Genomic DNA, 15209 nt, shown 5'->3' on the forward strand with positions numbered 1-15209 from the left:
TTAAAGAGCTTCCATCAGCTCTCCAGACATGTCAATTTTAGTAAATATTTGTATTCTATATGAAATAATTACTCTAGAGCATCTTTTCTTATAACATATCCCCTCTTCCTTTACCCTTTAAGGTAAACTTTTCTTTATTTTGTTGGTTTTTTTTTTGTTTTGTTTTTTTTTTTGCTATTTCACCACAAATTCTCCAGCAGATTGTACAGTAAAAGTCCTCATATGACTATGTCATCAGAAAAATAAAAAAAGTTATGGCTTTTGTAACAAGGGGACGAGAAAAAGCAAAAATGCAAGAACCATCAATTGCCTCGTCAAAAAGAGGTCCCTTTCGTAATTAGTTTTATAATACTATAACCCTACACGTCTCTCTATCTAATCCCTATATGTGTTTATTCTTTTTACTCTACTCCCTGTGCCATTTCATTTGAGAAGAGTCTCAAACAGAACATCCAGGAGGCTGGGGCTGCACTCACTCCCCACAGCGTCCATCGCTGTTCCTAGAACAAAACGTATATATAAGAAAGATATGACCGAACAGAAGAAAATATATGCAAAACTGGGGATCAAAAGTTTACATAACCTGGTGATTTTGGCCTGATAACATGCACAGAAGTTGACACAAATGGGTTTGAATGGCTACTAAAGGTAACATTCTCACCTGTGACAAATGCCAGGGAAATTGTTCAGGATGCAAAGAAAAACCCACAAAGAACAAATACTGGACTCTCTGAAAACTAGCGATGTGGCTCTTTCAAGATGCACAATAAGGATGCACTTGAAAAAAATGGGCTGCATGGTCGAGTCGCCAGAAGAAAGCCAAATGACCCTGATCAAAAGTTCACATACCCCATTTCTTAATACCTTGTATTGCCCTTTCTAACATCAATGACAGCTTGAAGTCTTTTGTGGTAGTTGTGGATGAGGTTCGTTATTTTCTCAGATGGTAAAGCTGCCCACTCTTCTTGGCAAAAAGCCTCCAGTTCCTGTAAATTCCTGGGCTGTCTAGCGTGACCTGCACACTTGAGATCTCCCCAGAGTGGTTCAATGATATTGAGGTCAGGAGCCTGAGATGGCCACTCCAGAACCTTCATTTTGCTCTGCTGTACCCAATGACAGGTCGACTTGGCTTTGTGTTTTGAATCGTTGTCATGTAGGAACGTCCAAGTATGTCCCTTGCGCAGCTTCCAGGCTGATGATTGCAAGTTTGCCTCTAGTATTTGCTGATAACGTGCTGCATTCAACTTTCCTTCAACCTTGACCAAATTTCCTGTGCCTTTGTAGCTCCACCTCCGTGCTTTACAGTAGGAATGGTGTTTCTTTCATCATAGGTCAAAAAGGCCTATCTCCAAATGTAACATTTATGGTTGTGGCCAAAACGTCCAATTTTGGTCTCATCACTCCAAATTACCTTGTTTCAGAAGTTTTGAGGCTTGTCTCTGTGCTGTTTTGCATATTATAGGCGAGATACTTTGTGGCATTTGTGTAGTAATGGCTTTCTTCTGGCTGTAAGGAGGAGAACCGGGCTGTGGGCACCTGTCCTGTGCCGGGGCCGGAACTGTCGGGGCCGGAACTGTCGGGCTGTCTCTCCTGTTGTCCGGGGGAAGGAGTAAGAGACCGGATGGACTTTTGCACTGGGAAGCAAGGGGCGTTTGCTGAGAGTGCAGTTTGAGAGTGAGAGTTTGATAGCGTGCGCAAAAACAGTCAGTCTTCGCGGGAGCAGGCGCAGCAGAGAAAGGTGCGCTCTGCCCCTTGAGCAACAGGACCATGCCAGCCCGTGTCTTGATACTCCCGCCATCCCCAGCGGCGACCACAGAGGAAGAAGCGCTGCTTGCCCGGTAACTGGCAGAAAGCGAGGTGCCGTGTGGGTCACGACCGTGAATACAGTGCACAGCCGCAAGCCCGCCGTCCATTTCCGGGAGAGTGACGTCAGCGGCACATGCGCCATAGTGGCAGGAAGCAGAGGCACAGGTCGCAAATGTTGAGTATGACAACTACATGATGTGCGTTATTTCTATCATTTGATTGGCCATCCATTATATAAAATACTCGCTCACCCCGCCCCAAGACACGCCTCCTGACAAAGAAGCAAAACGCGCGTTGGGGCGACGGGGAAGCCTGCGTGATTAATACACAAACATGTAAGTGCCCTTTTTAGGAATCTCTCCTTGTACTTTACCACATTTTCCTAATTAGCTGCACACCAATGTATCAACGTTGGGTGTTGTGTATACAAACAGATAGGTGGCATGTTCTGAGACTTGACTCTAATAAATAATAATCTTTATTTTTATATAGCGCTAACATATTCCGCAGCGCTTTACATTTTGCACGCATCATCACCACTGTCCCCGATGGGGCTCACAATCTAAATTCCCTATTAGTATGTCTTTAGAATGTAGGAGGAAACCGGAGTGCCCGGAGGAAACCCACGCAAACACGGGGAGAACATACAAACTCCTTGCAGATGTTGTCCTTGGTGGGATTCGAACCCAGGACCCCAGCGCTGCAAGGCTGCAGCGCTAACCACTGAGCCACCGTGCTGCCCCCCGCCGACTCTCTATGTATTCAAATAGAGGCAGTGCCTGTTTAAACAAAGGAGTTTTTCCTTTTATCTGAACATGTTCATCTAGTGCACATTAATGGAATGTCTACAGGTGTTGTCTGTATTAATTAGTGGCATACTGTATTCTCATTACAATTGTATACAGGCTGTGCCTGTTTGAATTAAAAATTATAGTTTATTTTATTAATATGGGCAAACGTGCAATATGTCTCCTTGTTTGGATAGCAGTATCCCTGTTATGTTATCTGTGAATATTTTGTAATTTTGGATATCCTCCTGTAGCAGATTGTGCATAATAAAATTTGTATATTTTGGCAATTTAAACTATGCTCTGTTGTGGTTGATTAATATTGTCTTGAGTTTTTGCCGTTATAATTATTTATTGGGTTTTTTGGTGTTGATAATATACCGTATATATACCATGTAGGAAATGATTATCAAATAATTACCAGCTGACAGACGCAGGAGCCCATAAGACCAGCATTGCGGCATTACAGGAATTGGGTAAGCAAGTGATGCATAGTGATTGGAGATGAGCGAACTTGTTTAAAAAACGTTCGGCAATCTCATTCGGCACGAACATGCCACATTTGGATTCGTGTTCGGTTTCCTGAACATTTTTTCTCAAAGTCGGCAAAATTCTGTCATAGTTCAGTAAATGATCGCGTTTCCCCTAATGCTTTTTTTAGGCCTTTCGCTTGGATAGTGGTTCTCTATGATGAGAGGGGCAGACGTGTTTGATGAGGGGAGGAGGTGTGTATAGATAAAAGGAGTGACGGAGTGTAATTTTTATTTTTTATAACTTAATGTGTATATATTCCAGCAGCCAATCAGGGAGCAGAAACCATCCATAACATCATGGCACATGGGCATCTGTCATTGGCAGATGACTGACTGGTCTGGGCCTAGAGTTGTGAAACAGCTGGTTAAAAGAGGGGAAGGGTACATACAACATAAGTGAGAAAAAGTGAGGTTGTGGTGAAAAGGGGAATAGGCTTGGAGTTCGACGTGTACGTGAGTTAGGTGTTAATGTTACCGAATGTTCTACTGAACAAACACCATCTCATCCTATCCAACAACTGACATCTGTTATTGGACAGGCTACGTGACTCCCTTTATTTGGCAGCCACACAGCGGTACGCCTTGTAAATGTGAGTAACAAAGAGCATGTGGTCCAGTGGATGGCAAGCACTGCATCAAGTGGCCTTTCCTCCTCTTCCTCCACCTTAACATCACACACAGTGCAATCCTCAGAGGCGGCACACCAATTACCCTTGTTTCCTCACGTTTCAGAACTTCCCAACCGACCAGCTGACTGTGAGGAACCACAGATGGGCAATTCTGCAGAGCTGCTCATATGCTCACACTTTCTATTGTAGGGGCATCAGAGGTTTGCTCCAAAGATTCGCAGTATGCAGAGGAGGAAAGCATCTGCACTGATGCCCCAAATTTTTTCCTGTTGGGTCAGGGTCCGAGCAGAATCCAGACCCTCGTCACCAGACACTAACCTCAAGGGTGGAAGTGATACTGTTGAGACTAAGTTACCTGATGTGCATGGGGACTGTACTGTTCTGTCAGGGTAGGAAGAGGAGGAAAGTGACTCTCAGGGGGAGAAGTGGGATAACAATGAGAATGACTATGAGGTTGTAGACCCAGTTGGTGTGAACCCAAAGGCATGTAGCTGAGTAGATCAGTGGAGGAGGTGGAGGAGGAGGAGGAATAGAAGGAGGTTATGTTGCGGCTTGCCTAGCTTAGGCCTTTTTTGAGACCACAAAGGATGACCCAACTCACGTTATCTGCCAACTTTGCAAAAAACCATTCAATAGAGGCAAAAATTGCAATAATATGACTACTACATGCATGAAGCAGCACATACGCGATCAACATGCCTTAGTCTGGCAATCACACTGCACTAAAATGCGGAATAGCAGGCCTCGCCAACCACCGGCCATCCCATAAACTGTATCTGCTGCTTCTTTTTTCGTCACTGTGGCAAGTGTCCTCATACAGGTCTCGGGGTGAGTGAGAATCAGTCAGCTGATACAGAAATGGAGATGCCTGGTGTTTTTGTTTCACTGAGCACACCACATCTTTCTCAGTCCACCATAACATCTCTGCCTGAGCCTCAATCAAAGTCCAGCAGTTTGTCCTGTTCACCCTACTACACCCTCTTTCAGCACAGCAGTCAGCTCTTGGTCCTGCCAGGCCGAGTTTGAACAATGGCTGTCTTCACTGAAATTGGAGACAGGGAAGGTAGTGTACGATAACTGTGTTAGCAAGTGATGCATAGTGATCACAACAGATCAGGAGTTTGACATAAACCAATTAGAGGCAGAGTTACATCATGACGCAATATGACAAGCATAAGGAGACTGAGACTGGTGGAAGTCAGCTACAAGCTACCTTGTGTGTTTCCTCCCTCTACAAATGTACCTATACCCGACATTGCCATTTCTGTGTGTGGTTCCACTATTACTCCCCAGCAACATGCCCGCTGTCTTGGGGTCATTCTTGACTCCGAGCTTTCCTTTGCCCCCCACAATCGATCACTGGCTCGCTCTCGACACCTCAAAAACATTTCTAGAATTCTACCTTTTCTTACTTTTGACTCCACAAAAACTCTTACTGTTTCTCATTCATTCTCGTCTTGACTATTGTAACTGTCTTCTAATCGGTCTCCCTCTTACCAAACTCTCCCCTCTCCAATCTGTCTTGAATGCTGCAGCCAGGATCATATTCCTCACCAATCGTTACACCGATGCCTCTACCTTGTGCCAGTCATTACACTGGCTACCCATCCACTGCAGAATTCAGTATAAACTTATTACCCTCACCCACAAAGCCCTCCATGGCTCAGCACTACCCTACATCTCCTCCCTTGTTTCAGTATACCACCCTACCCGCGCCCTCCGTTCTGCTGATGACCTGAGGTTAGCATCCTCAATACTCAGAACCTCCCACTCCCGTCTCCAAGACTTTACACGTGCTGCGCCAATTCTTTGGAATGCACTTCCCAGGTCAATACGATTAGTCCCCATCCCCACAATTTTAAGCGTGCCCTGAAAACGCATTTATTCAGACTGGCCTACCGCCTCAACACATTAACCTAATCTATCCCTGGGTGGCACAGTCAAAAGTTTTACCATAACCAGGTTCCCCCGCATCATGTTCCCACATGCTTTATGCATCCATTAGCCCTCTGTGTCTGTACTGTTACACACTTAACATTATGGCTGGTCCAAACAATCAGGGCAATTGTTACCACCCACCTTTCGTGTCTAGTCTACCTCTTTCCTCAGACTGTAAGCTTGTGAGCACGGCCCTCATTCCTCTTGGTATTTGTTATAATTTATGTGATTATTGTTATGCTGTAATGTCTATTGTTTGTACAAATCCCCTCTGAAATGTAAAGTGCTGTGGAATATGTCGGCGCTATAGAAATAAAATTTATTATTATTATTACAATGCAAGAGTGCCTGGCCACAATGTGTACGGGACGTCAGAACACACATTTCACATACTGTATGTTGAAGGATGAATGGGAAGACTGCCACAGAGAGATCATTATGCACTTGTAAAGTTAGTGGCGACAGAGATTATATTTACACCAAACTTGGCATTTCCATGTGTTTTTTTTTTTGTGTTTTTATTTATCCCCTGAAGAACAAAGTGCAAAAAATACATAAGTATACATAAAAGGGATAACAAAAGTGTTGAATATCATTGCAAAGTGAGAAAAACAATAAAACGGTGAGGTCTATGTATCTTTTGTAGTGCAGCAGTATCCACACTGAACAGTTATGAGGCAGTGACCCAGCAAAGTTCAAAGCAAAGACTCTTAATGTTCAGCGTGCTCACATAACAGAAAGTAAATATTGATCCTCCAGGTCGCAGCCGGAAAACAAAACAGTCCACCTCCGGATGGCAGCAGGGCACAAGACTGTTCACCTCCGGTTCACAGCTGGTCACAGGACAGTATACCTCTGAGACCAGTTGCCATGGATGACTGCACTGCCATGTACGCTGAGGGGTGCCAGGTCTTTTGGCTCCGCTTGCCGCCTATGTTGCCTCACACAGGTGGAGCTCTGCAGAGCCTCCTGCTCTGCACGCTTGCAAGACCAAACTGACACACCCATCCTTCTACTGCAGGGGTTTTTACAAGCAACCTGTGGCCATAGGCCACATGGAAAAAACGGCTGGGAAGGAAAAGGACAGCCCCACTACCATCCTGCAGTCCATTTCAAAAACAAAAGCCCAGAGCTGGTTTTCTTAAATCTGCCTTGGACAAATAGCCTGCCCAAGACCAACACTTACTTTTATTTTGCATTGCAATCACCGCTATACCTGTGACTGCAATGCACTCCTATGGCCTCAATACACCTCTGTGTGCGTCCTGGGGGCCACATAGCGACCCTCGCATATATCACCGGTCACTGCCTCACACATTGTATACACTTTGTGGCCGGGCACGCATGCATTATAGATACTCTGTGCCTGACGCTTCCACCAGTCTGACCAAAGCATAACTGCATGTTATTATGCATTGTACTTCCTGAATTCTCTTTTCCTCCATTCTCAATGCATTCTGGGAGGTCTGCAAAGCACCCTGGTACGCTGTGCAAAGGATTATGGTTAGTTCAGCCCATTTTCCCTCCAGTCTTCCATTTTCTCTCAAGCCTGCTTCATGGGAACATCTCATTTCTCTACTCCCCTTGCGTCAGCATCACTTGTATGTAACGTGCTCCCTGTATATAATTCCTATCTCACATTAGCCAGCTTAGTTAGCTCCCCAGCTCAGCTATTAGTGCAGATAATGTATGTTATGTATATATGTATTCCTATGAACCCAGTACTGATTGTATTTATATGTTTCTGTTTGTAGTTTCACCACATCAATAAACCCCACGTTCAATAAAGCACATATTCAATTACAGTCTCCATTATTGGACCCTGGTATAGCGGTTTAGCTGCCTGTTAAGCTACATGAATCCCGGTTCATTTCGTGAGGACATGACACTGGTAATATGTGGTCCTGCGTTCGTCAGCTGGTAATTTTTGGATAATAATTTCAACATGGTATATACAGTGTGTCCGTAATGTCATGGTGCACTTTTGACCAGTCACAGGAAAGTACTGTATACAGTATACAATAAATCTCCGGATCTGACGCCCTTAGACTTTTACTTTTGGGGTTATGTGAAGCGGCATGTATACATTGAACGTATCAGGGACATTACTCACATAAAACAGAGAATCACAGACATTATTCACTCTGTTACACTAGACGTCCTTACCCGTGTGTCGCAAGAACTTCACTTTTTTTTTTTTTTTGTGTGTGTAGGGCAACAAATGGAGCCCACATCGAACTGCACTGAATAGGTATGAAACTGGGAGAGGTTTTCTTTTATTTGGAGCAGATTTCACATTTCTATCGTCTTTTGTTGCTTTCCAGTGACTGGTCAAAAGTGCACCATGACTTTACGGACACACTGTATATTGTCAACATGCCTCTGTGCATTTATACTATTGTCTATGAGGAAGCTGTACTTGTTTGCGGCGATATGCGTGGGGTCTCTTCCCCTCTCTAACTTAGCTTGGGTACACCACAACTTTATTAAGGGTCAATTGATTGTCATCATGTAGTGGGACCGCCCTTTGAACATGTCCTGGATCCTGGGTGATAGACACTATTGGAGAGGTGAGCGCAGCATTGGCACTCTGCTTCTATCTCCGCCACATCTTCAAACTGTGAAACAAAAAGTTGTCATGGGGTAAGGATAGAAGCAGTGAGTGACACCAGCGCTGTCCAACAGCTTCTAGCACTGACCTCAAATGACACACCATCAGGGGGTTTCACTCGCTGCATCTATCACCACCCTCCTGATGACTATTCGTTTGAGGGGAGTGATAGATTTTAGAATTAGCTGGATGGGGAGAATTGTAAGTAATTTTATAATAAAGCTAATCACAAAAGTGGTTAGGGTGTAGAAATAGATATTTAGAAAGGATATTTTAGACTAGATGGAGGCCCGATGCTATAGCATCGGGAGGGCGGTAATGTCATGATAGGGGCAGGCTTTGCAGCGTTGAGAATCTCTCCCCCCCATGTGCTCACCCACCTATCCACTCTCTCCCCATGTGCTGACTTCTTCTGTCTGTGCTCTCTTCTTTTTTTTGACCTGTCAACCCCATGTGCTATCCCCCTTGTCTGCTGTCTCTCTCCTTCCTGTGCTGTGTTCTCCCCTCATGTGCTGTTACGTTTGAGCTGTCTCCTCCCTGTGCTCTGTCTCTCTCATCCCTGTGTCCGACCGTGTACAGAACAAGCCACAGCTCCTGGGCAGGGGAGGAAGCAAAAGACAATACTGGCATTACATCAGGAGATCGCAGAGGATACATTTAGTGAGGTAAAATATTGTATAAAAAAAGTCAGTGGGCGTGGCCTGGATGCCTAGGATGCCAGTTGCATGAGCTGAATGCTCCTTCCCTGAGACCCTGCAAAGCGACAATTTCAGCGCCTTTCCTGCATATTAATCAACCCACCAGGCTGCCCGAATCCGCACTGATCGCTGGCAAGATGACAAGGGGTAAGAGAAATCTCAAAAACCAAAGCAAATTGGAGATTTTCTTCAACAGGGATACCAGGCAAGATGGCCCCTCAGTAAGCAGACTCTCCTGCTCCTTGGGAGAGTCCCCCTCTCCACTGCCCCTGAGCCCAGCAAAGACCACCGCTGCAGTGTAGGATGAGGCAACACCCACCTCACCTTATCTCCGGGGTCCTGGTTCATCACCAGGATCTAGATTTTCCCCACTTGCGGAGGGACACGAGGGAAATGTAGTTCTAGCAGGCCGGCAGGTGGATATGCAGCAATGCACACCTCCCCTGCACTCCCAGAATAACAAGAGAGATGTTGCAGAGAAAGGGGATTCTGGAGGGGCCAATTGTAAATCTCTTGCAGTATTACAGCAACTTTCTACAACAGATCTCCCTGCTTCAGGAACTTTAATTAAAGATATGCTGATGACTTTTAGCACCGCAATGCTAAAGGACTTTTCTTTAATGTTAAAACCTGTTACATCTCACATTCAGGAGGTGGAGGAGAGAGTCTCCCATGTGGAGGACAAAATGGGAGAATTTGCATCTTCCCATAACAACCTTATTGACTCTCACAATGACATGGCAGAAGACATAGAAGCCATATACAGTGGGGAAAAAAAGTATTTAGTCAGTCAGCAATAGTGCAAGTTCCACCACTTAAAAAGATGAGAGGCATCTGTAATTTACATCATAGGTAGACCTCAACTATGGGAGACAAACTGGGAAAAAAAAATCCAGAAAATCACATTGTCTGTTTTTTTTTCATTTTATTTGCATATTATGGTGGAAAATAAGTATTTGGTCAGAAACAAAATTTCATCTCAATACTTTGTGATATATCCTTTGTTGGCAATGACAGAGGTCAAACGTTTTCTGTAAGTCTTCACAAGGTTGCCACACACTGTTGTTGGTATGTTGGCCCATTCCTCCATGCAGATCTCCTCTAGAGCAGTGATGTTTTTGGCTTTTCGCTTGGCAACACGGACTTTCAACTCCCTCCAAAGGTTTTCTATAGGGTTGAGATCTGGAGACTGGCTACGCCACTCCAGGACCTTGAAATGCTTCTTACGAAGCCACTCCTTCGTTGCCCTGGCGGTGTGCTTTGGATCATTGTCATGTTGAAAGACCCAGCCACTTTTCATCTTCAATGCCCTTGCTGATGGAAGGAGGTTTGCACTCAAAATCTCACGATACATGGCCCCATTCATTCTTTCATGTACCCGGATCAGTCGTCCTGGCCCCTTTGCAGAGAAACAGCCCCAAAGCATGATGTTTCCACCACCATGCTTTACAGTAGGTATGGTGTTTGATGGATGCAACTCAGTATTCTTTTTCCTCCAAACACGACAAGTTGTGTTTCTACCAAACAGTTCCAGTTTGGTTTCATCAGACCATAGGACATTCTCCCAATACTCCTCTGGATCATCCAAATGCTCTCTAGCAAACTTCAGACGGGCCCGGACATGTACAGGCTTAAGCAGTGGGACACGTCTGGCACTGCAGGATCTGAGTCCATGGTGGCGTAGTGTGTTACTTATGGTAGGCCTTGTTACATTGGTCCCAGCTCTCGGCAGTTCATTCACTAGGTACCCCCGCGTGGTTCTGGGATTTTTGCTCACCGTTCTTGTGATCATTCTGACCCCACGGGGTGGGATTTTGCGTGGAGCACCAGATCGAGGGAGATTATCAGTGGTCTCGTATGTCTTCCATTTTCTAATTATTGCTCCCACAGTTGATTTCTTCACTCCAAGCTGGTTGGCTATTGCAGATTCAGTCTTCCCAGCCTGGTGCAGGGCTACAATTTTGTTTCTGGTGTCCTTTGACAGCTCTTTGGTCTTCACCATAGTGGAGTTTGGAGTCAGACTGTTTGAGGGTGTGCACAGGTGTCTTTTTATACTGATAACAAGTTTAAACAGGTGCCATTACTACAGGTAATGAGTGGAGGAAAGAGGAGACTCTTAAAGAAGAAGTTACAGGTCTGTGAGAGCCAGAAATCTTGATTGCTTGTTTCTGACCAAATACTTATTTTCCACCATAATATGCAAATAAAATGAAAAAAAACCAGACAATGTGATTTTCTGGATTTTTTTTTCTCAGTTTGTCTCCCTTAGTTGAGGTCTACCTATGATGTAAATTACAGACGCCTCTCATCTTTTTAAGTGGTGGAACTTGCACTATTGCTGACTGACTAAATACTTTTTTTCCCCACTGTATAATAAACTTGTGGACTTGGAGGATCTTACCCTCAGGAGCAACCTGAAATTAACCCCTTCACTACCAAGGGTGGTTTGCACGTTAACTACCGGGCCAATTTTTACAATTCTGACCACTGTCCCTTTATGAGGTCATAACTCTGAAACGCTTCCGTGGATCCCGGTGATTCTGACTTTGTTTTCTCATGACATATTGTACTTCATGTTAGTGGTAAAATTTCATTCATATAACTTGCGTTTATTTATGAGAAAAACGGAAATTTGGCGAAAATTTTGAAAATTCCGCAATTTTCCAACTTTGAATTTTTATGCCCTTAAATCACAGAGATATGGCACACAAAAAAGTTAATAAGTAACATTTGCCACATGTTTACTTTACATCAGCACAATTTTGGAACCAAAATTTTTATTTGTTAGTAAGATATAAGGGTTAAAAGTTGACCAGCGATCTCTCATTTTTGCAACACCATTTTATTTTTACAGACCACATCACATTTGAAGCCACTTTGAGGGGTCTATATGATAGAAAATACCCAAAAGTGACACCATTCTAAAAACTGCACCCCTTAAGGTGCTTAAAGCCACATTCAAGGAGTTTATTAACCCTTCAGGTGCGTCACAGGAATTTTTTGAATATTTAAAAAAAATTAACATTTAACTTTTTTTCACAAAAAAAATTACTTCAGGTTCAATTTTTTTTATTTTACCAAGTGTAACAGGAGAAATTGGACGGCAAAAATTATTGTGCAATTTGTCCTGAGCACGCTGATACCTGATATGTGGGGGGGAACCACTGTTTCGGCGCATGGCAGAGCTCAGAAGGGAAGGAGCGCCGTTTGACTTTTTCAATGCAAAATAGGCTGGAATTCTGATCGGACGCCATGTCGCGTTTGGAGAGCCCCTGATGTACCTAAACAGTGGAAACCCCTCACAAGTGACCCCATTTTTGAAACTAGACCCCCTAAGGAACTTATCTAGATATGTGGTGAGAACTTTGAACCCACAAGGGCTTCACAGAAGTTTATAATGTACAGCGGTACAATTAAAAAAATCATATTTTTTCCACAAAATGATCTTTTCACCCCCAATTTTTATTTTCCCAAGGGTAACAGGACCCTAAAAGTTATTGTGCAATTTGTCCTGAGTACGCTGATACCCCATATGTGGGTGTAAATGACTATTTGGGCACATGGCAGAGCTCGGAAGGCAAGCAGCGCCATTTGACTTTTTTGGCTGGAATTGAGATCAGACACCATGTCGCGTTTGGAAAGCCCCTGATGTACCAAAACAGTGGAAACCCCCCACAAATGACCCCATTTTGGAAACTAGACCCCCCAAGGAACTTATCTAGATGTGTGGTGAGAACTTTGAACCCCCAAGTGCTTCACAGAAGTTTATAACGCCCAGGCGTGAAAATAACAAAAAAAATTTTTTCCACAAAAATGATATTTTTGCCCCAAAATTTTTATTTTCCTAAGGGCAACAGGAGAAATAGGACCCCAAAAGTTGTTTTGCAAATTGTCCTGAGTAGGTTGATACCGCATATGAGGGGGTAAAACACTGTTTGGGTGCATGGCAGAGCTTGGAAGGGAAGGAGCACCATTTGACTTTTTCAACGCAGAATTGGCTGGAATTGAGATCAGATGCCATGTTGCGTTTGGAGAGCACCTGATGTTCGCAAATAGTGGAAACCCCCAATTCTATCCCTAACCCTAGCCCTAGCCCTAACCCTAACCCTAGCCCTAACCCTAATGGGAAAATGGAAATAAATACATTTTTTTAATTTTATTATTTTTCCCTAACTAAGGGGGTGATAACGGGGGGTTTGATTTACTATTTATGGCGGTTTTTATGTTTGACAGCTGTCGCACGCTAAAAGACGCTTTTTATTGTAAAAATAGTTTTTGCATCACCACATATTGAGAGCTATAATTTTTCCATATTTTGACCCACCGAGTCATGTGAGGTCTTATTTTTTGCGGGACGAGTTGACACTTTTATTGGTATCATGTTCGGGCATGTGACATTTTTTGATCGCTTTTTATTTCGTTTTTTGGGACGCAGAATTTACAAAAACCAGCGTTTCATGAATTTCTTTTGGGTGGTGCGTTTACGCCGTTCCGGGTGCGGTAAAATTTATAAGGCGGTTTTATTCTTCGGGTCAGTACGGTTACAGCGATACCTCATTTAGGTCGTTTTTTTATGTTTTGTCGGTTTTATGCAATGAAAACAATTTTATATAAAAAATAATTATTTTTGCATCACTTTATTCTGCGAGCTATAACTTTTTTATTTTTTCGCTGATGATGCTATATGGTGGCTCCTTTTTTTGCGGGACAAGATGACGTTTTCAGCTGTACCAGGAATATTTATATGCGTCTTTTTGATCGCGCGGTATTGCACTTTTTGTTCGGCGGTATGATAATAAATCATTATTTTTTGCTTTGTTTTTTATTTTTATTTTTTAAGGGGTTCGCTTAAGGGGTTAACTATTGGGACAGTTTTATAGGGCGGGTCGTTACGGACGCGGCGATACCAAATATGTGTACTTTTATTGGTTTTTTTGTTTTTTTTTATTTCCAAAAAATGAATTTATTGGGGAATATTTTTTTTTTTTTTTTATTTATTTGGCGATTTTTTTTAAATTATTTTTACACTTTTTTTTTATTTTTTTTTTACTTTATTACAATGTCCCAGGGGGGACATCACTGTCCTGTGACAGATCGCTGATCTGTCACATCACAGATCACTGTGACAGATCAGCGATCTGTCACAGGCACTGCACAGGCTTCCTCATGCCTGCGCTTTGCAGGCACTGAGGAAGCCAGCTTCCTGCATACCCCCGGAGGTCCCCGTCGCCATATTGGATCCGGGGACCTGCAGGAAAGGAGCCCCCCGCAGCAGCGCTGCACATTGCGCTGCTGTGGGGGGCTCAGGGAAGCAAGGAGGGAGCCCCCTCCCTGCCGATGCTTCCCTTTAACCCCCGGTACACCGCGATCGTGTTTGATCGCGGTGTGCAGGGGGTTAGCGTGTCGGGGGCGGTCCGTGCCGGGTGTCAGCTATGATAATTAGCTGACACTCGGCCGCGATCAGCGGCGCTCACCACGTGGGCGCCGATGATCGCGATGACGTAATATTCCGTCCATGGTAATTAGGTCCATGGTCACATGGACGGAATATTACGTCATTTGTAGGTAAGGGGTTAAGGGGAGTACCAGAAACCACCACACCCTCTTAGCTGAGGGGTTATGTGCAAGATTTAATCCAAGCGGTGGTCCCCTACTGTTCACCATATGAACTAATTATTGATCGAGCGCACAGAGTATCTCGCCCAAGCCACTTGCCAGACACTGTTCCGAGGGATATTGTTGCACGCATTAATTGCTATCATATTAAAGAGGAACTTCTGTCTTATTCCAGGAAGAAAGGATCTCTACCTTCACCTTTCCACCAAATCAAAATTTATGCTGATCTCTCGGCAGAGACACTGCGCTTCCGCAGACTAATGAATCCCATCACTGCAGCCCTCAGAGAATCTCAGGTGGTGTACAGGTGGGGGTACCCCAAGAAATTGCTCATTAACAACAAAGGCTCGTGGCATACTGTCTCTTCATATGAAAGAGGAAGAGATTTGCTTCGTACCTGGGATATACAAGTGCAGGAACAACCTCAGAAACAAAGAGAGCCGCCTGTAAGGGCAGAGGAGACATGGCAGAAAGTCCTCCCAAAAAGAAACAGGCTCTGAAGATATAATCATTATCTATATTTTGCTATCTTTTAACAAGGGTGGCATCCTGACTGGTTGGTGCGGACAGTGATATACCCCCCCGCGGAT

General features: G+C 44.0%; 1 protein-coding gene across 1 annotated transcript in view; it reads right to left on the minus strand.

Annotated features, from left to right (window-relative positions):
* The window catches only part of LOC141086244 (uncharacterized), a 66917-nt gene that overhangs the window by 22115 nt on the left and 29593 nt on the right, over positions 1–15209 (minus strand). The gene's annotated exons all lie outside the window — the stretch shown is intronic.

The sequence above is a fragment of the Dendrobates tinctorius genome, unplaced genomic scaffold (genome assembly GCF_039654945.1).
Source record: "Dendrobates tinctorius isolate UK_male_01 unplaced genomic scaffold, ASM3965494v1 ptg000030l, whole genome shotgun sequence".
NCBI classification, from domain to species: domain Eukaryota; kingdom Metazoa; phylum Chordata; class Amphibia; order Anura; family Dendrobatidae; genus Dendrobates; species Dendrobates tinctorius.